The sequence below is a fragment of the Mchenga conophoros genome, linkage group LG15 (assembly GCF_057382185.1).
Source record: "Mchenga conophoros isolate Kocher_MC1m ecotype Shallow Benthic linkage group LG15, M_conophoros_male_GT1.1, whole genome shotgun sequence".
Classification (NCBI taxonomy): Eukaryota; Metazoa; Chordata; class Actinopteri; order Cichliformes; family Cichlidae; genus Mchenga; species Mchenga conophoros.
In genome coordinates this window covers 25,077,148-25,099,582 of record NC_140540.1, presented here as the reverse complement: position 1 = coordinate 25,099,582, position 22,435 = coordinate 25,077,148, and the positions used below count along the sequence as shown (strand labels likewise).

The 22,435-nt window shown below is 41.0% G+C and overlaps 1 protein-coding gene across 5 annotated transcripts in view; it reads right to left on the bottom strand.

Moving 5' to 3' along the window:
* The window catches only part of LOC146558463 (unconventional myosin-VI), a 151,157-nt gene extending 129,378 nt beyond the window's left edge, over positions 1–21,779 (bottom strand). For all 5 annotated transcript variants that reach the window (XM_085247564.1, XM_085247565.1, XM_085247566.1 and 2 more), the window contains exon 1: positions 21,565–21,779. The gene's annotated coding sequence lies outside the window, so the exon portion shown is untranslated. The remainder of the gene's footprint in view (positions 1–21,564) is intronic.
* Between the last annotated feature and the right edge of the window lie 656 nt (positions 21,780–22,435).

Sequence of the window (22,435 nt, the reverse complement as noted above, 5' to 3'; positions counted from 1 at the left end):
TAAATTAAACTTTTAAAATAAAAGCCAAACTGGCAGCTTGGTTTCAAAGCCAAAGGCAAAGATGTTTTAATTAACCACACTTTCGTTTCCCAGGTCGAATTAATTAGTCAAACTGTAAAAGTATAAACCAAGTAAAGACGTTTGCCTGAAGTGCTGCTGAGCAAACAGCTGGAGCCGATGGCCCGGAGAAATGGACAGACGGACGCTCGCCGACTCCTTCTGCTGGCCAATGAGGGCGAAGGTAGTGATCTACAGATATGACCTCACCCACGACTCTGCGTCCAAAAGCTCCTCGATCAGGACATTTAATCCTGCAGCTGAGAAGGAAGCTGCACTTACAAATGGATGACTGATGACCAGGAAGTTCATTAAAAAAAAAAAAAAAAAAGACAAAACTATGAGGTCATCCAAACCGACTTCCTGATGGCACAGCTTTGAACTACCGGTAACTGATTCGGACGTTCAGTTCTAAAAAGGTCAAATATATTATTTAAACTAAGAATAAAAAATAAAGTTCATTTCTCAGACTGATCTACAGTGTCCAGATGCTACAATTGTATTTTATTATATTATTTTATTTTAACCTTTAATATCTGAAACACAACTTTATTAAAAATAAGATAATCTTATATTGATGAAGTACTTAAAAATAATAAAATATACCCAAAGTATTACAAATAAAGCATTTGTTAAAGTTCAGATAAATGTCAGCTGATGTTATATAAAAGGAAACGCATAACTACACTCGACAACAGGCTAAAACAATGTAACCTATTTAATAAGCACACTGTAACATAAACTGTAACTTTCTGAAATTATTTGGTCTATAAAAGCTTTAAAAAATTTTTTATAGTGATATATAGATAGATATATATAGTTATGTATTTATATATATTGTTCCAGTGCAGCACTAGCTGCCAGTCACTATTCACACATCTACAGTGTAGAAGCCTCAAACACCAAGTGACTGACAGCAGCACAAAGTGTACAGGAACCTCAGGACTGTACAGCAGAGGTTCAGTCTGCCACAGCGTCTCACAGCAGGTTAATGAAGGCATTCAAAACTCCCACAGGGAGCCTTCACTCATTCATTCCTGTATACTGATGCTGCGCTGCTGCAGGGCACTTTGGCTTTGAACCTTGGCCTCTAATCGATATGATGATTTTCCATTATGAGTCTAACACTGTCTGCAATCCTCCAGAACAATCGCACACACGGCGGGTCACACAAAGACAAGATCAAACCTGCTACAGCGGCTCAGCGCAGCCTGCACAGACCATCAGAGACACAGCAAACATCTCCTGCAGCTCACAGGATGTGATGTAATCACCTTTAACTCAGCTGAGCTACTGCAATAAAAACTGCTGATCAAAGAGTGATCGTTCCACTTAGTGGGACTGAGCTGTGTTTGCCTCCCTGCACCCTGGGAAGTTTTCTATAGTATTAATAACAAAATAAAAAAAAAAAATAAAAAAATAAAAATAATAATAATAATAATAATAATAACTAGCACTCTAAAGCTCAAGCATTAATCTGGTGAAGCTGGAAGCTGTTATTAAAGTTTCATATTTTTAAGAAGTGGTAACAATTTATATATTTTATGGTTCCTGTACCTGAAAACGCTCCATAGCACCGCCTACAAAATTGCAACAAAGAAGCTCCGCCCAACAAGTCAGCCATTTTTACCAAAGAGGCATGTCAGGCATGCTTTGTGCCATTCACAGCTGCTGTACTTTACAGAGGTGGGACTCGCCAGACACCCCGCGATACAATATTTGCACAATACTTCATTCACAATACAACATCAATGCAATTTAAACATTCTGTGATATGCTGAGTATTGCAAAAGCATATCCATACATGTTTTTATCTAATAAAGTTATCTCACTTCAGTTTTTTCCCCTGCAAAATGACACAAACGTGTCAAGCATACCAATACTGTCACTAAAACCTGCCTCAGGACAGTCAGTCTGCACTTCCCCCAGAGTTTTCTCCAATCCCAGGACTCTAACAAGTTCCAGATTTAATCAGATCAACATATAGCAACATGATTTAATTCGCGGGTGCTCATCAATGCCACCCAGGAAGTGATGTGGAGCTTCTTAGAGCGACAGCCAACAACAGTCCAACAAGTCTGTGGAAACTGATTGGACTGCAGTTTTAATTTTGTCTGGAGTTTTGGTTTTTTAGTTCAGTCTTGTTTCTGTCTTTTTAATTGTTATTTTACACTATATTACATTATATTTGTCACTGGCAAATATCATTTCAGATAGCTGAAATAAAAACTGAAAAACCACAACTAACTAAAATGTTTTTGTCCACACCTAGCTACTTTTAAATGTATAAAATCTTTGCTGAAATCTGCAAATTTTTGCCACGAAAAAGATTACAAATCATTAAAAAATAAAAAATCACAATGATCTATTTGTCATCCCGTGTAGTTTTTCCAACGTAAACAAAGGCACAACGTTTACCCATCACAGCTGAAAAGGTGATCAAACCTGCTGTTGATCAACTTTATTTCCAACGGTAAGCCCTTGGAGAAACGAGCCTTACTGCTGACTACATTAACATTAAACTGACTCTGCAGCTAATTTTAGACTCTGAACGTCGCACTCGATAATTGTTGCTTTCACCACGGAGCTCACAAAGCTGCGGGGACGACTGATCCCTCCCGTCTGAAGCAGCTAATTAAGAAAACCACAAAGTACCAGCGACAGCCGGCCAGCAGCAGAGCTGAGCCTCGACTGCAGCGCTCACCGTCACATTAATGTTTTTGGGGGGTTTTTCTAGCAAAAGCCTGAAACTAAAAGGGCTGAAGCTATTTCTAGCTGCTGCCCTAAATATTAAAATCCTGCATGGAAGTGTAGCTCCTTAGCTAACCCGTCTCCAGCTGTCAGCATCCTCTGGAGCAGGATTTCCATTAACAGAGTCATTCAGACGAAACATTAAAGACGCAGCTGAGAAGTGAAGGACTGCTGATTGTTCACATCAGACCATCATAATAAAAAGCTGCTTAGAGTGAAAACTTTGAATAAGAAGAAGAAAGGAAAACAGGGAAATACAGGGAAGTGTATTTAAAGCAACTCGCTGGACGAGTTTTCACCTAAGTGCAAATAATGAAACTGAAATATTAGAAACCGGCCACCTCAACGCTGCTGCACGATGAGCATCCTAAAAATAAATGGGACACACCGAGGTCGCATCATGACAGATACGCCTGAAGTCAGAGTAAAAATAACCTTTACTACTTTTTATAACACTTTATAATAAACACGGTAATAAAATATAAACCAAAGTTATTAAATATGCTTAAAAAACAGAATAACAATAAATTAATGTTTAGTTTTCATTCATATTGTTCAAATGTATTCTATCATGTTTCACACAGTGAACATGTCGTATCATTAGTGTGGTGCATAATTGTTCACATAAGTTGCATATATTCAAGTATTTCCCAGGTCTGAGAAGCAAAGCGTGAAAGGACGAGCCGGGGAAGCTCCACTGCCTGCAGCAGTGTATCAGAACACGGCCCTCTGCTCTATTAATGTCTCAGCTCATGTGTGACTCCCCTGATTAATAAAATGTAAAGCTCATTTTGCAAATGACAGTCCTTATTCCAGTCAGAAAGGAGGATAGAGAGCGCGGCACTCTCACCGGCTAATGTTCTGTCAATCACAAGTCAGCCAGTGAGTACACGCCGGATAATCCCGTTTAAAAAAAAAAAAAAAAAAAAAAAAAAAACACAGTATGACCAAGATTCACAGATCAAACAAAACAAGTTTCTCACACCTGAAGCCTTTTCATCCATGTCTTATACCGTCTGTGAGTGTGCAAGCACAGTGGCAATGTCCATCTATTATATACAGTCTGTTTTTCCGTAAATCCAGGCAAACATCTTGAACTGAATGATCATTATTACACACAAACACTGCTTTAGCACTTCTAACCCAGGAATTCCCGTACACAGTCGCAACAATTATTTTCACCTAGAAGTTAAAGGAAACCCGGAAAGCTAGCAAAAAATTTCAATCACACGATGAGGAATTTATTCAGACAAAAAAATATGCTGTCACAAGCACAAGCCTCAGTCCCAGTGAAGCTGATATTAATACCACCAAAGACAGGATCATATATCTGAGAGGTGAAGAAAGAAAAGAGAGCCAGCACAAAAATAATCAGACATATAGAAACACTGTTACATCTACAGTTTGGTTCACACTGAGATATTTTTTTTAATTTATTATAAAAACATGAATTAAAAAGGAAAACATCCTTAAACATCAGCAGACGAGCCCATTAGCAGCTCCATGACTAACAGAAGCCACCATCAGCATATGAATGATTACCACTACATTACATTAATGCCTGCTATGGAAAATACTTATCATTTGTGGATGCTATATTTACCAAAAACAAAAGGTGCTCTTTAATGTTTAAACACACGCTCAGAAAAATGGATTTTACCACCATGGCGTCCTGACCATTATTTTAGCATAACAAACATAAACGTCCCACGGCTATTTCGAAGAAGTGCAGTGACTTAGTAGTTTGAGGTTACGGTTTCCAAGGTCGGAAACTTTATACCCACATTATTAAATACGTCCGAATCACCTCATTTGATCAAAGAAGCGTCGTTTCCCTTTATTCCAGTCTCCAGTGAGGAGGCTGACACACCTGCTTCTCAGCCTTTCAACTTCCACAACAAAGAGGTTCAGTATTTGCTTACAAGCTGAACATCTTTCAGAGTTTGCATATTCAAACATGCCGATGGTAAAAGAGCAGCCAGTTGTTTGCTCATCTGAATAATGAATAAAAGCGGGAGAACGTGATATGATGTCAAACAACAGACCAGCTCTTCGTGGTTAAATGACTGGAAAAACATCCTGATGCAGGACAAAGTAAAGGGTGGAGTTACCACCATGCCACCGGTTTCAATGTGGGCACCAGAGAGGATGTTGGACTACACTGGTGGCAGTAGGGGTGTCTGAATCATTGGGGCGTAAATAAAGGTTGTGAAAACTTCTCTTTCCAGTGTGCAGCTGCTTTGAAGCAGACGAGCGTGGTTGAGTGGAGCTGAAGTAGATTTTTTTGGTTTCCCCTGTGATGCAAAAAGCGTTTGATTAGGTCTGTCAGCCGAGTCTCGTTGTGAGACCTGAGTCACATCATAGCAGGAGGTATTTTTAGTCCACAGACTGTTTTCTTTGCCCTATTGAGACGTGCGCCTTTGTGGTATTTGTGCTTCTGGTTCGTTTCAGCTTTATGCAGCCACATTAGCAACAAATCAGAGCTGCGCTGTGTTACAGACCCCAAAGGCTGAACACTCGACAATGCCAGGGGCCAAACTGGGTGTGAGGGCACCTTTAGAGCACAGCTGGCGATCTCTGCTCTGCATTCCTGGATGTGTCCGTTTTTTTTAACTCTCACGAGGCAAAGTCATTAGCAAAATAAAGTTTAAAGAAAACCCACTGACGTAGTTGGTCCAATCGCCCAACCCAACTGATGGGAAGGTTTACTTGTGATCATCTGTGACCACTTCTGTTGTTTCTTTGGTAAGAAGACATTTTGCTGTGGATAAAATGTTATAAAACATTGCGTGAGGAGCCCATTCACTCAGGAGGGGCTCAGAAAGCACCCAACTGAAGAAGTGGTTTAAGCATCTGACCGGGATGCCTCCCTAAGGTGCCACCCCAAAGTGGCCTTTTCAACCAGACCAAGGCCCCTGCCATGATACCCTGGAGAGAGTATATCTTTTGGCTGGCAAGGAAAGGCCTCGACTCCTAGAAATTAAGAAAATTCATTTACTGTGTGAAAGATCTCTCTCCTCACCCCAGCAATGATTCATTGGTCACACAGGTGTAGTAGGAGCTCCACCCGAGCCGTGCAGTAGTGTCCCGGCAGGTAAATAAAGCTCGCTAACCAAGCTCACACACCCACACATGAAGGAGATGCTTTAGGTTTATGCTGCACTGGAGGCTGTACGCTGGCTATTTGGGGCTGGTTTCTCGATTTTTAATCTCAGTTTTGGAGAAGTCGGGTTTAGCGTTACATGATTTGAAGTGTAAAATCAAAAATGCTTTCTCAGTCCCTCCCTCACAAATAAAGAGAACAATGAATACATTTAAAGATCAATCTAAAAACCATGCTCTGAAACATCTGCACATAGTGTGTCGTAAGCCACCTTACAGTAGCGTTAAAGTCGGTCTTTTATTCGGTGGAGTGGTCAGAAATGAGTGGCTGAGCTCGCGCTGCAGCAGCTGTGGCTCTGAGGACGCCGCTCTTCACGGCAGCAGAGGAAGCACTGTTCGAATCGACCTGCGGTCGTATGTGTGCCGACCCACTCTGCGCCGAGCCGACAAACAGCTGATTGTTGGATCTGCGTCGTTGCTAACTGAGAGCTCGCTGTCAGGACCGCTCGGCCAGGTCACGTGGTGAGCGCAGAGCCTGCGATGAATTCAGAGAACCCCCCGAGGGCAGACTGACAACAACAGAGGGGAGGAGATACAACTACACCATGATAGATTCTTTATTTGAAACTTCCAGGGAAGATGCTGGAAATCTGTGGATACAAACAGCCAAAATGAAAACCTTTCCTACTGAAGAGCCAATAACATTCCCTGTGAGGTATTCTTCAAAGCACAGTGAACCACATATGAAGCAAATATTATGGAAGTGTGCACATTAAGTTGAACAGCCATTGTTTAGCTTCATTTGACCTTGTATACTGTGGTAAAGAGAAAGCTGAGAGTCAAGGTGAAACTGTTGATTTAGCAGCCCATCTACGTCCCCACCCTCGCCCATGAGCTGTGGGTAGTTACAGGAAGCGTACAGTCATGAATCTGCATCAGCTCTGAACAGGACGACTCCTGGACATGTCCTCTGTGAGGCGTTTCATCCATCCCCAACTGGGAGGAGATGCTGGACATGCTGGAGAGATTATGTCTCTCAGCTGGTTTGGGAACACCTACACCACAGAAGAGCTGGAGGTGGAGGCTGAGGAGAGGGAGGTCTGTTTAGACTGCTGCCCCATCGACCAGCAATGAAGGGAAACTACTGCTAATTATCCAGTTGCACCGTTTAAAGAGTCGTGATAAAAAACAATCCAAACAGCTTTTAGACATCAGCAGCAGAGCTCCGTACTATGAAACAAGCAGGGCTGTTAGAGGCTTTAACATAAAAGCCCCGATCACCTAGAGACTGCTAAACAGTATGGCTCAGCATTTACTCCAATAGAGTTAGGTTTTTAATATAAACTCAGAAACTCAAGTCTCCATAATAAATACTTTCTTATAGGTAGCAGTACTTTTATTAATTAAACTGAGTTTTATGTGGGCCAGTAAAAGTCTGACCCACCGGCTTATATGGACATGGACAAAGGTTAATCAGCATAAGCCACCATAATAGACAATATGTGTATATTTTTAGGCTGGCAGAATTGTGAAAGCGATTCAAGCGAACATTAGATTATGGTTATTCCTACACGCCGTTTTCTCCATGACATGAAGTAAGGGCTCCTGATTGCTAACTTTTTCAGCTCGTCCTGTTGCCATTTTCCTCTCTGGGAGATGATTAACACCAGCTGATGGGCTCGGGCTGTTTTCTAACTGTGCAGAAAATGATGCCGTGTTTCGCCCTCTCACAGCGCCGCTGAACTTTGCACAGCTGATAACGGCCTTCGTCGGGGTGTCTTTACGGGCAGCCGTGAGGGTTTTCTGCTAACGAGCATCACATTTCCTCCTCCATAAAACTGCAGCACGACATCGCTTCTGAGGACGTGATGCAACATTATCAGCTCACTCACATCTTCTTATGTATTTTTAAGGCTGCTGATTAGTAAGAGCAACAAAGCGTGGGAGCAGTTTTACAGAGATAGTTTAGACTGGTCTGTGGGGTTAGACCAGTCTTAACTTAGCTCATAGATTAATGTGATGCAGGATAGTCTGTTTCACATAACAAGGATTAGATCATTGTTAGTCTAAAAACAATTAGATGCTCAAAGCACTTTCACACTCATTCACTGTTGATCTATGTCTTAGTGCTTTTGTCTCCCATTCACACACACATACACTCTCTGATTTTCAGTGTCCTTCCCAGGGATATCTAAATGACCCACTTCTGGCAACTTTGAAAACCTGTCGTGCATTGCTTCTGTGTAATAGTATCACTAAAGGAGTTTTTAAATGGTTATTGAACTGATTTTTAGTCTCTTTGGGCAATCAATCCTTTTGTCCCCCCCACAGAGGGTCTCAGAAAATATACTATAACGTAGTCAAATCAGTCACCTACACCTGATGGTGATATGACCTCTTCCTGTACATCAGAGACTTAAATTGGTGCAATTTTGCAATTGAGACCACAACATAATTAATGACACTGATGCTCATTGAAAAAGCTAAACAAAAAACAGTTCTGTCTTTGGACTGTTTGCAATATTTATTTGGTATTGGCAATATTTAATTTAATGTGGGTAACACAGGTATGAGGGCTCAAAGATGTACAAAACTTTGAGCCTGAAGTAGCCAAGGTTAAATCAGCTAATCAGGTGAAAGACCTTCGCTGATTTTTCTATTATTCAGTGGTTAAAAGGAAACCAAACAATCATTCGTGCACAGCCATCTTTCCACTTTCTGCTGCCTAAATCAAACACCAAAGCTATCTCGCACTAACTGATCAAACCAATCCGGATGTGATCTAAACTTTCTTCTTGTGTTAAGTTTTGTTTATTTAAAAAGTCACACATGAAAGTTACCCAGCATTCTTTGAAGCAGTTCACCGGCTGCAGCCGCACCCACAAGAAACATTGGTCTGAAAAGGGCGTGTCAGCAGGTGAGTCCTTTCAGAAAGTAACGTGACCTTCCCTGACACGCACACACACACACACACACACACACACACACGTACTTCTGTACTTTCAATTTCTTAATCCCAAGCCAAACCTTAAAACAATGTCTGAAAACCTCTTCTGAAGCGGTCCTCACCGACCACACAAAAGTTCTCACTATAGGCAATTAAAACTGAACCGAGTCCTCACAAAGGTGGTAATATAGGTCAACACACACACACACACACACACACACACACACACACACACATACAAACCTGTGTGTGTGTTTCTGCAGTTTACATTTCTTAAACCAAATCAAACATTTAAACAGTCTGAAACAGTCTTTTGAAATAGTCCTTACTGCAGTGGATTAAAACTGAACCAGGTCCTCACAAAGTTGGTAACCCCACGCACACACACACACACACACACACACACACACAACTTTGCACTTCTTAATCTCAAATCAAACCTTAAAACAAGGTGTGAGACAATCCCTTGAAGTGGTCCTCAGTCTGCAGAAAGGTCCTGACTACAGACAATTAAACTGAAACTTGTCCTCACAAAAGTGGTGATACACACACAAACACACAGAAACTATTCAGTTTAGTGAATAAAAACTAGTATTTGTATTGGTTCACATACAGTACTTTTATCTGATCCTGTGCTCTGCCTCTACACTGTGACATAAATTAGAGACACACCCCTAATAGACTGCTGCTGTAGTACAGCACGCTCAGGCAGTGAACTTTATTGTTCAAGAAGTAAATCCTCTTCCTCAGTAAAAATATCTTAAATTAGCAAATTCAACCATCCAAAAATGTTCAGGAATATCAGGAATACTCTGTTATCCTATTTTTAAAACTCAGAAACATTACAGTTGGTCTCAAAGAGCATATCTGTCCCTTGCATGACCTGCTCGGACGCTGCTTCTTTGCAATTTCAGCCGACGTCTGGGCTTTCTGAAGTGCTGATCTTTTATGAACAGTTTGTAATCCAGATTAAAGATTGACAGGAGTCATCCTCCTCAAGTTGAAGTCTAACCCCAATAAAAAGTGTCACAAGAAGCTAAAAGGTGGTACATTAGTCAAAGAGCCGACTCGCTCTGAGCAGTGACAGCCCTGAAAATACTAAAGCCAATCCGCACTGATCAACAACCACTGATCAGCAACCACTGATCAGCGGGCTATCATAGTCATTGTGCAAGTGTACTCTTTATAAGGTTGTGGAAACCTGCAATCAGCTGAGACTGAAGAAGTCACTTGGATGATGAAACATTTCTCCCACTGAAAATGCTTCGTCCAGATGAACAAAATCAACTTTTTGGATGTTACCAAATAGATTAGCAGCATCCATCAAATCCAACCCTCTATTGTCATTTTTGGCTCTAAGAAGATGGCCATGGCCAAACGCCAAACTAGGCTGAAGTCACCTGGACAAGTGACTAAATGTTTCTTCCAGTAAAAATGTTATTTCCAGATAAACAGAATCAACTTTCCACAAATGTCCACAATCCAAAACGTGATGTCAGGGTAGTTTAGTCCACATGTTAAAAGAAGGCCATCTGGATTCTAACTGATAAGTGACTTACCTCAAATGATTCACTGCATTTGGCCTGGTTTTAACTACCCTTGATCTATCCTAAGCTCAATGGGATGGTACTTTGCTCAGGGGTACCTCAGGGTAGCTGTTCTAGTAGTCTTAGTTGCCTTTACTTCACCAAACCTGCTAAAAACTTTTTTTATTGTTTTAAATCCTAATTAAGAACAACATAAACATGGAAACTGCAGCCCGACTCAAAATGTCAATAGCAGTATCTTATCATGGAAGTCTCTGTAGTCATGAAACCCACAACTGGAGCACTCTTTGACTTCCAGAAATTGTCCCAACAGATAAAATACTCTAAGTGACTCTTGAGTGTGCTTCCTGTCACTCTGAAACACTTCTATGACCTGTCCAGCAGTCTTTTCCTCCATGCTGTCACTTCCTGACTGCAGATTATTGAATGGGGCTGACAGACGGTGATATCAGGCAAACGACTCACATTTAAAAAAACATAAAAGGACAGGAAGTGCCCGGCTCCACAGAGACTCTGAGACAACGAGGACCAAAAGACAAGAGCTGCATCAGCTTATTTAGCCAAGAGCATCCTGGAACATAAACACACATACTCATATGTGTTCACATTAAGAAAAAAAACCCCACCTGAAAACTGTTTTTTCCTGAGTGTGGACGACGTACAGTTACATAACACATCTCATAGCAACAAAGTGTGGAGGGCCATTGGAGAGCTGGCTGTGCACCCGTATCGGCTAAATATAACGAGCAGGAAACAGAGAGGAATAAAGGCTGTGACACCGTTACCAGTACTAAACTGGGCCCGAACCATGGGACCCCGCTTGACTCTGGCCCCGAACTTTGAGTCTGCCACTTGTGCCCAGCTACAACTGGAACTATTGGTGGAATAATTGATCAGCTGGTCAACACAAAATTAATCTGATCTCTCAGAAATAAATGTTTAGTGGCCTTCAAACCACAATGACGAAATTTTCCAATCAGCCACAGTGAGTCCAACAACAGCCAGCTGTAGTATTTTCCAACAGTACTTCACTCTCTATGTTAACAACCCAAAAATTAACAACTTGTATTAAATATGGGTTTACAAAATGTAAAATATGAATAAAAAAATTACAGGTTTGTGTGCTACTGTCATCTCAACATGCCACAGGAGCTTGTGTGTGCTATTAGCTTACTGTGAGTCATTGTTATATTCAGAATTGACATCATGTAAAAAACAAACAAAAAACCCCATAAAGTCAACATCACGTACACTGATGCGTGCCTAAACCTAAACTCCAGGGCCCGTATCCCTAAAGATTCTGAGAATCCTCTCAGAGAGCTCCTAACTTAACCTAAAAATTCCTTGCCAGGAGTTTTAGCTTAGAAGTGATTCCAGAACATTTTCAGTGAACTCTGAGCAAGGAATGGATGGAAAATCCTATCTTAGTGAGGAGGTGTGGTTGACCCCGTTGCTAGGTATGAGTCATCATTTCAAAAGCCGTGATTGGTTGATCCTACAAGTTTGATGGAAATGAGCTTTTGGTGATAATGAGCAAAGGATGTACCCTCAAATCAATAAACATATTATATACTCTAATCTTATGCTGACTGTAATTGTAAATAATATTTCACATTCAAGAAAATATCTGGAAAATGAATAGTAAGCTGTAGGGGTTATAGCCATTAGAATCTAAAATATGTGAAAACTTAAACTCATTACACCCTGTTCAAATAATGATTCGTGTCTTATTTGCTCATATTAATATCCTAGCTGGCATATTTTGTACTTTCACTCCCATATGGACCCCGTTGAAAACAAGATGGCCTATCTCAAGAGGCTGTCCTTAATGAAGTAGAAATCACAACGTTACAAGTCCAGTGTGGTCTTAACGAGGGTAACACGGCTCAGCTTTTAGCAATGTCTGTGATTGAAGACCCAAGTCATCACTGCTGCATTGTTGCATTTTCCCGGTTGCCAAATACCTCGGGGTTGTGATTACTTTCGTCTCCGGTGTAATAGCGTTGTGGCGTCGAGTTGGTGAAGTAATTGCATCTCTAAGGAGATCCACCACAAACATGATTCCTGCACGATCCAATCTGTAGCATCTCAATAATTCCCTGTCATCCAGTGTTTGCAGGACATCTCTCCTGCCTCTTCTGTTGGCCATTTTGTGCAGCTGCTTAGGGGAACTCCTAAGCCACTAAAAGTCCTCTTCCCTGCTCTTAGCAGATCTCGCCTTAGGAGCCCTTTTAAGCGCTAGGAATCTTGAGGAATAGCTTTTATATTAACTGGGATTGTCGTGTCACTTTTAGGGGAAATTCTAAGAAAACGTCATGACTCTGAGAATTTTCTTAGAATTTGGCCGCTAGGAGCCACTTTTTGCACAAAGATTCTTTAGGGATACGGGCCCAGGTTTTTAATTAAATTCAGTTTATTGTGGCTAACAATTTCTCCATGTTAGACTATGAAAGACTAGCAGAGCTCTTGCTTTCTCCTGAAACCAGGATCTGCCCCAGATAAATCAGCAACCTAATTCACTCACGAAGGTCAATTTGTCCATGCTATAGATAAGATAACATCAAGCTGGACGTCGGGTTAGCTCACTGGAATGAGCAGGCGACCATATCCCACACAGCTGAGAGCAGCCGGCCCGGGTTCAAGTCCTTTGCCACTTGTCTTCCCCTCTTTCTTTCCTCCACTTTCCTGTCAGGCTTCACTGTCCCTGTCAAAAATAAAGCCACAAAAAGGCCCAAAAATTTTTTTTTTTAATATATATATATATATATATATATATATATATATATAAAATAAAATAAAAAGATGACATCAACCAACTTTAACAATAAGAAACACTCAACAAATTTGCATTTACTCAGAAATGTTGGCTAAAATTCGACCATAAACCTTATTTGAAACCAATCGGTTCTCGTAAAACTCCAGGAGATTGGTTTAACGAGCCGACCTAAACCACGTCATTATTTTCTGACATAGGAGATTGCGCAGTTTCTCTGTGTCAATGGGCAAGCTAGCATTAGCTAAAAAAAAAACAACAAAAAACAAAAAAAAAACAAAACCCAAATGCAGGTCCTTACATAAATGTAACGCCCTCCCATTACTGCCCCAGTTTGGCCCCAACACTGGCCATACTTCTGTTTGACCTCCACAGGCAACACCAGGTAAAACAGACTCCCTTCAAGCTAATCTTGGCTAACAAAATAAAAAACAGCTGCACCAATGTTTTTTATTTTTCTGTTTTTGTCCTTGTTATAAATTTATTTCTATGGTTTCTTATTTAAATCTGTCCACAGGATTCAATAAGAGGCAAACGAGGCCTCATCTTTAAATTCTGTGACACTAACCAAAAGACCTCAGAGGAGATTCGTGGATGTGGTGAAGTAGGACATGCAAAGGGTTAAACAGCGTGAAGCAGAAGCAGATGGTCCACTGTGGTAACCCCTAAAGGGAGCAGTCAAAAGAGGAAGACAAAAAAAAAAAAAAAAAAACGAAAAAAGCTTCACATTCACTCAGATGCAGCTTTAAAGTTTACATTACATCCGAAAACAGACCCAAAAGCAGCAGTTAGAAGTACAAGGTCCAGCGCTGTGAAACCCTGGCAACAGCGAGCGCCAGTATTCCTGAGTCATTTAGATATTTAAGTGCTAAAGAGAGGCGGATTAATTCAGGTCAAAGTCCTCCTGGAGTGGAGCCACACAAACCTCATGAGCAGTGTGAAAAACCAGAGCAAGGAAACGCCGCATCAGAGGAAGAAACAGTGCACACATACACCTCTGCTCTCCGTGCTCAAGTCAACAGCAATACTCTTGAGTACTGACGGCAAGAAGAAAAACATGCTCAGCTTTTTACAATCCATCGCTTTCAACAGATTCCTTTAAAGCTTAATAATATCCGACAACACCAGCTGTGTGCTTAAAACACAGTAACACGTCAAAGCAGCCAGCCTCCCTGGAAAAATACCCAGAATTCAAACATCAGAGCTGCCTGTCAGAGCGGAGAAAAGGCCTCCGTTACCAGAAAGGCCTTCGTATTCAAAGGTCACCATCAGCAGACAAATGGCTGCCCTCGCTGTTGCTGTGGTTACAGCCCCCACTACCATAATGGCGTGCTGATGGCCCGGGTGCATTTGCATGTTGACACATGACACAGCGTTTCAGTCACAGCTGAGCCACAGAGAGAGAGGAAGGAAGAGAGCGACTGAGAGTACAGGCGATTAAAGCCGACGGCAGCCGCTAAAAATAAACATGTCTAAAATAAACTAAAAATTAAAAATAGTTTGTCCTGACATAAAAGTACAACATGGAGCGTCGGCACCATCCTCCGACACTCTGCGAGGAAACAGAATAAATTGTTTTTAGCTTTAATCCTGCAGAAAATCGCCAATCATTGAGCAGTATTCACTGCAAATGAGCTAATAAAGGCAGTTTTAATGATATTTAACGCTTTAATTTGAGTTTTACATCTCTGTCACCTTGTTTGTTCATGTTTCAACAAGTAAACATGAACTCTTGTCACCATTCTTTATTTATCACAACCTGCCTTTTATTTTTACTTCTCACCCTATTTGGTATTTTAATACTCTGTTAAATTTACTGGTTTATATCGATTCAATATCTCCTGTACACATTTTTTTTTAGTTTAAAAAACAAACAAACAAACAAACAAACAAACAAAAAAACATCATTTATTTGTGAGGCTTTTATTGTGAAATGTTTAAAACAGAGTTTGTCCTTCCCACTGTTGCCAAGAGTTTGCTCAAAGGTGAGTCAGATAAAGCTGACTAACATATATATTAACTTGTGATTAAACTGGTTTAGAAATTAGCCACAGCTCTGGTTCTTAAACGCACCTCACTACATTTCATTACTCGAAAAAACAAAAATAAAAAATGAGCATGTGATTACCTTTTTTGTGTTTTCAGAATTTACATATCTTGCTTTCTGATTCCATGTGAGTTCAAAGAGCCCCCTACATAACACATGGTGCACCCACTTTGATTGGGTGTCATCATCAGCACCACAGATATGAGTCAGGAGGGACCTTCTGCACCTCCAACAGATCAGAACCAACGGGAATAAAGAAGATCAGGTCAAAAAGGAGCCGGTCCACTACTGGAGCTAACATGCAATGGATAATGTTGTATTTACTGTATGTAATGACCAAGAAAATACAAACAACACTTAAAACCCATTTTTTTGGTCAAATTAGAGACCTGGCATATGTAGGAAACGGCAATAGAGTCATTTTATTTGTTCATGCATGAAATATAATCATTATTTTTTAAGTTCTCTCTGTCTCTTATATTTTATATAACCACACTACAGACGGACAAGCGCCTGTTTTATGCTTGTGGTTAGCAACAACGACGGTAAAACCCTCGCGTGTCCGCTTGTTTATGTTCCACATAAACCTTTCACAATAAAGCTCAAGATGCTGTTGAGACTTTTCAAAATAAACTGAATCACGTGAAAGAGCAGATTATTTACGGATGAGAAGTAAAAAAAGAGCCGCCAGGTGCTAAAAAAATAAACCTTAGACTCAAACGTTAGAACAGGCTTTTCCCCGCAGCACGCCGTGTAATAAATACTGGCAAAGAAAACGGCGGCCTTTACAACTTATGTCTAAAAATGTGTAGTTTCATGCATCAGTTAAAAACTCAACTCCAGGTACATGACGCGCAGCTGGAAACACTTCCCGCAAGTCAAGCTGCCCAAGATTCACAGAATTTACAGAAAATGTTACATTTTTGTGATTTATATCGTTATCGGACAATAGAATTCTTATATCGGGATATGAGATTTTGGTCATATCGCACAGCCCTATATTTTGAACTAAACCAGAATTTCCTTTTAAAATTACACAAAGAAGAGCAGGCAAATGTTGAAGCTTTTGAAGTTTTTGGAGTCGGAAGGAAATCTGACCCAACTGCAGGAAACAACCTAAAAAGCAAAGGTTCATGGGTATATCAAGAGACAGATGCTGACATCTGATAGCCAGCTGTTATGTTTGAAAAAGAAAAAAAAGAAAGAAGATCTTTTCTCATTTTGTCTGCTTTGCTAGAGTCGGTACAAGAATTGGGAGCCATTTGTTCTGTTTATTTTGCATTACTGAATTCATCTTATCTACTTTAGCTCTCAGCTTTAGGGTTCTTATCTTAAAAGATCCAGAAACGGGGTTGTTGTTAGCTCCGAGGAAAACAAGTCCACGAGGCTTCTGTTTACAACTCCTGCTTCGCTTGTGTGATTCATCAAAACACATAACAGTCACATAACAGCACGTTTTAGGTCCCACAGAGACTCAAAAAAAAAAAAACCAACAAAAAAACAAACAAAAAACAACCCAACCCTGGGGCAAGGCAGACGGCGTGTAAGCCGACACTCTTCATCATCATCAACAAGCGATGTGGTCTGCTCGGTGTGGCGTGACTAATTCAGCTCATATTCCCTTTATTACAAAGGCTGATGGAAGGTAGTGGAGTCCCACCACTGCCGCTACCACCACCATTAATATATCTCCATCAGAAACAAGATATGCATGAACTCTGCTGCTCCATCATCATCAGCTGCTGCTGCAGGCTGAAGAGGTTTGTCATGGTTCGGGAAGTCCTGTTTGTATGTAACGTGGCTTTTGGAGTGTTATCTGAGCCAATCAGTGAGCAGGTCCGGAGTCAGGATATGTGCCCGCCGCACAGTATAAACAGCAGACACAGTAGAGACAGTAGACACAGGGTCTTCCACAGAGTTCGATCATATTTTTAGCACCTAATCTCTCTGAAAGGAATAAGTAAAAAAATGCACAGTTTTCTGACAAACAGCTAACTTTGAACGACCTCGCCTGTCAGAAACACTATGAACTACAAACTGCTTTATTCTCAATTCCTCCAACTCTTTAACTGGAATCCTCCCTTTGCTGGATCTGGCAGTGCAATAAAGAAACTGAAGCATTAATGAAATAAAGTGAACAGCACGTGGAGCACAGGTGAAGTTCAATACTGTCAGACCAACTATGACAAGAGAGGCTTGAGACTAAATGACATCGCAAATCGCCACAACAGCGACCTGACCACCCCGTCTGGTGGGAAACGAGATGGAACCGACCGGGGCGAGCCAGTGTTGACCAGCTGTGCTTTAAAAATGAGACCACAGGAATAAAAAAATTAAAATGTCAAAGTAAATATGCTTTTCCAGCCAAAGAAAGTCTAATTGTGGGAAACTAACAATCAGCTTTGTTGCATTATAAAAGCAACCCATCACTTTGAGGTGATGGCATCAGCGCTCTCACCTCCAATTCACCTCGAATGCGGTGATGTCAAGCACTGTCACACTGAATTGCAGGTGCGTTGCTTTGCTCACATTGCCACAAATTTCAGCAATTTTAAAAGCATGTTTCGATTATTGGGTGCTGTGATCAGCGGGTTCACACAGCACTGAGATACAGGCAGCGTACCAGCATGGTCATAGTTTAACCTCGCCTGTTATCGTGCTCATTTTGACTGATTCCTGAGGCTTTTCTTACTTAGGTAAGTGGCAGGTACATCTCTAGTCAGCATCCTTAGACGAGTAAGGTTATAGTTATTATAGTGAAGCAACTGTCCAAACATGAGTTCTGACTGTGCCTCAAACTTCTAAGCATGAAATAAGCTGTCGGATTTGTAAAATACACAGAGCTGAGGTGATGACGAGGCAAAAAGAACAGAACAGAAAAAGAAAAGAAAGCAACCGAAACAAAAACCGAACAGAAATTACAGCCATGCTGGAGTTTGACCAAACACAATCTGAAGTAAGACGAGGTGAGGTAAGACTTTTATATAAGCTCAGAGTGTAGAAATTCCCTCCGTTCCCTACAACATTTAAGGAAGGAAGTACCTCAAATTTCTATAGGAAAAATAAATGGAACTTTACATAATAGCTTCCCGTAACACTTAGGTTATCTTAAAGGTCTGATTGGTGGTAAATCTGCACAACTTTTCAACATATGTGCACCGTTTACCAACAGCTGTTAAAAAGTTCAAAGCGCCCAAATGGTGACGCGTCAGCCTGTGTTCTTACTTCATTACACTCGAGGCTAATACATCCTCAGATTCTGCACGTTCTAAACATTTCAGGATATTCCAGGGATTCCTGGACTGGGCAAAGGACAACTTCATTCCTTCCTATCCTCCCACCTCTCCAACTGCTTCCTCCACAGGGTGACAATGCAAGGAAAACACAACACAGCACGAGAGGTGTTTACTGACAGAAATTACATCCAGCATGAACATTTAAACCCAGTCTGCCGCCGAAGCCGTATCATGTCCTGAATCCTCGGCCTCCTCGTGTCTACGAGAGAACTTAAAGTGGATAAAGATGCACATAAACAGCTTATCGCGAATAAGACACTTGACCAAGAGCCATAGCACAGAGGATGGAAGCTCTGCAGCCAGAAATCAACTTTATCCAGACAGACTCTTTCTACTTAAGAGCAAGGGCTGAAGGGAGCAACATGTCATCCAACTAATCCAATAACCAGGCATAACTTTATTTACACAGCACCTTAGGAAGAACACAGATAACAAAGCACTTTGACAGACAAGCAAAAGCAGAAATTCAAACGGAAAGCTGAACAGGGACAGACAAGCTGTGAACAATTAGAAAAAAGAAGAAGCAGAACTATACAGCTTTTCTGATGTTTGGCTCAATGGTTATGGCAGACTGCGTCTGAACAAAAAACAAAATCTCTTTAAGTTGTATTGGGCTGCTTTAGAATGCGTAATCAGGTCACAGTTTAAGAAATGTCCTTTGTCACTGAGAATATAGTTAACATGCATATTCAAACTGCAGAAAGATCGTCATCTTCAATGGTCTTCAACCCACAAAAAGAGAGAATACTGCGTGATCCATGTTCTGTAGTCTCAATATGAGTTTCTGCCATCAGGCAGACAATTCAGACTCAGCAGTGCAAACTGATCTTTCTATCAGGTTGAACAATGCCTTTCTTCTGGCCAAGAATATATTGATACAACCACAGGTTGCACTGCAAAGCAATTCCAGACTGAGTGATGTCTCCTTCTTGTTTGTTTAGTATTTAAATCTGTCTGTTGGTGCTGTGTGTCCATATGTGTTCAGGGTTGTAGCTTTGGAGTCCAAGTCAGACTTCCCCATGGGGACAAAACAGTATCCATCTACCAATCATTAAACAATTTACCTACCTACTAACTTAATGATCCATCCATCCTCCAACCAACCGAACCATCTATCTGCCTACCTGCCAAGCTATCCAGCTACACCCACATACCTGCTAACCTATCGTCTACCTACCCAGCTATCTACATATACATCTATCTATAAATTCCAGCCTATCCATCTATCTACTTATGTACCCCATCTACAACCTACCAATCTACCTACATACCAATGTATCTATCCATCTATCAGCCTACCTATCTACATATGTACCCGTCTACCTACTTACCCACCCATCAAAATGTTTCCTAGATTTGTGGATGCTAAGGGGCCTGGGACAGTTTCAGAACACTTGTATATAACTTCTGATTTTGAGGTTGTTAATTGAAGAACATTTTGTGCCATCCAGCTGTTGATATTGGTTACACATCTAAAAAAGAAGCTAGTCTTCCACTGGACATGTTTAAAAGCAGGAGGTGGTCAAGAGGACCTTGATCCATGACCTTCCTGCATTTTCCTGAAGGGAAGAGCAACTCACTTTACAACAAGTGTCATTTCCTGTTGTGACATAATGAAATTATACAGCAATCTGGCCATAAAAGAAAAGTCAAAGTCCCTTCGAAAATCAGGAGGTTCCTGCTGAAGAGGCCTCCACCCAAACTAAAGGCATACTATAACCTCAGAGCTCTATTATAAAAGGACCTGAGGCGTTGAAAACTTCATACATGAACAAATATGCAATGTGGGGCATCACAAATCGAATAAAATATGAGTAATTCACACAGTTTTCTGCATTTGGGGTCATAATCATTTCCACAACAGTGATTTCAAAGCAGCTCTAGGCCAACAACAACGAGCTCAGGAAACGCACAATAAAAGCTGAGTACTCTTATATAATCATGCAACACAGATAAAACCAGAGCAAAGCCTGGGCTCGTTCCCTCTCTGCATCCTGACTTTCCTGAAGATGCCACATTATCTTCCATCATCGCTCAAGCAATAATATCACAAAGACCGAGCCCACCGCCCACTCTGCCTTTTTTTTTCTTATGCAAAGCATGTCCATTGATGATTCCTCCCAGGCTCAGGAGCAGTGTGCTGAGTGTGCATTGTGCAGGCCGCAGCCCTGCTCGTGTTGTGAGATGTGACATATCGGTGCTGCAACACCACAGCCTCCCGTGTCATGTACGCACCACTGAACCTGCATCTCAACTGCCAGCCTCTTTCCCCTTTTACCTCCCTCTAACCTAACAAGGCTTGTGATAAATGTTCTAACGCGATCTCACGCCGGGCCGAACCTCGTTCAAAACAGGTGACATGTTGAATCGCCTTGCCTTTCACGCACGCACACTGGATATGAACAATGAGTCATCGTTTTTTATAATCCGAGAGACACCTGTTTTCATTCGGCAGGTGTATAAAATTTCCACGAAAATAATCCAACTTTTTGATCTTGCTGTTTCATCTTCTTACACTGAGTCCTGCCACCAGAACCCCTCCATCGGGTGGTAATGGCAGCGCATTAAAAAGTTGGAAGCTGTATTGAAATAAAGTGGGGCACAGCAGTTGTTGTGTAAGCCGAATTTAAGAGAGGGTCCTAATTATTCGAAATATGCATTGGAGACTGTAATTTTCGTACATCCCTCCTTTGGTCGTTACAGAAACTTTAAATGGCCAGGTTTTTGAAGGTAGTGTGGCATCAACTCTTATCAACAAAGCTACACAAACCCAAGCATATTAACTCATTGTAAAAAAAAAAAAAAATTAAAATAAAGATGGTGGATGCTGTTAGGGGAAAACTGCGCTAAATTCCAGTGGACTCGGTAGTTCCTCCCCCAGCTTTTAGCCCAGTGTCGACGGTTTTCGTCCCCGGTGTCTGGACTGCCTCCCCGGGTTGCTTGTTGCTAGCACCGGGACGCTGCGTCTCCTGTAGCCCGTCAGCTAGCTAACATCCCAGGCTTGTAAAGATAAAACCTCCCCGGTGCACGCCGGTACGACCTACCTGCTCTCAGAGGAAACTCCCGGGACTCCTCAGCTTGTTTTACAGAAGCAGGGTTTTAAAAAAAGAAATTTCCAGAAAAAGGAGCGCTCGTACTAGCCGCACAGTGCCGGTTGTCTCCAGATGATCCGCTCCGGCAACCTGGCCCACGCTCTCCCCGCCCAGCAGCCTCCGACTCCCGCAGCAATCCTGGGAAACTGGCCCCGTGACGTCACTGGCTGTGCCAATAATCTCCGGCGGAGGGGTCCGTCCTGCAGGGGCCGCTGTCCGGAGAGGAGGGCTTTATTTAAACATCATAGTTTCATTTTTTATGCTAAAAAGAAAAACAAAATATTCAACAATTTCTGTCCCCCACTCCCCATTAATTTGAAAATAAACACTAAGACACACATTTATTGTGTAAACTTTGTAAAAAATAAATAAACAAATAAAAAAAGAAATCTATGGAAAAACATTTCTAAAATAAGTTATAAATCCACTTTTTCCTTCTTTTGTTTGGTTTTTGTCACATTTAATCTACAAATACAAGTAATATATATATATATATATATATATATATATATATATATATTACTTGTATTTGTAGATTTGTAGATCAGCCACGTTAAGTAATATATATATATATATATATATATATATATATATATTACTTAACGTGGCTGAATGCATAACTTGTGCAATCCTGTTACTCTAATTTTAACCCGGTTCCCATATCATTTTTAATAAAATAATCACAAATGTGTCTCTTAGATTGAGGGGGGGCAAATCTGCTGACTTTGTAAAAGTTTAAATTTGAGCAAAGATTTGCAAATAAATGCTAAAAATTAACAAAAAAAAATGTGTAACCATTGAAAAATTGTTAAATGTACTTTTT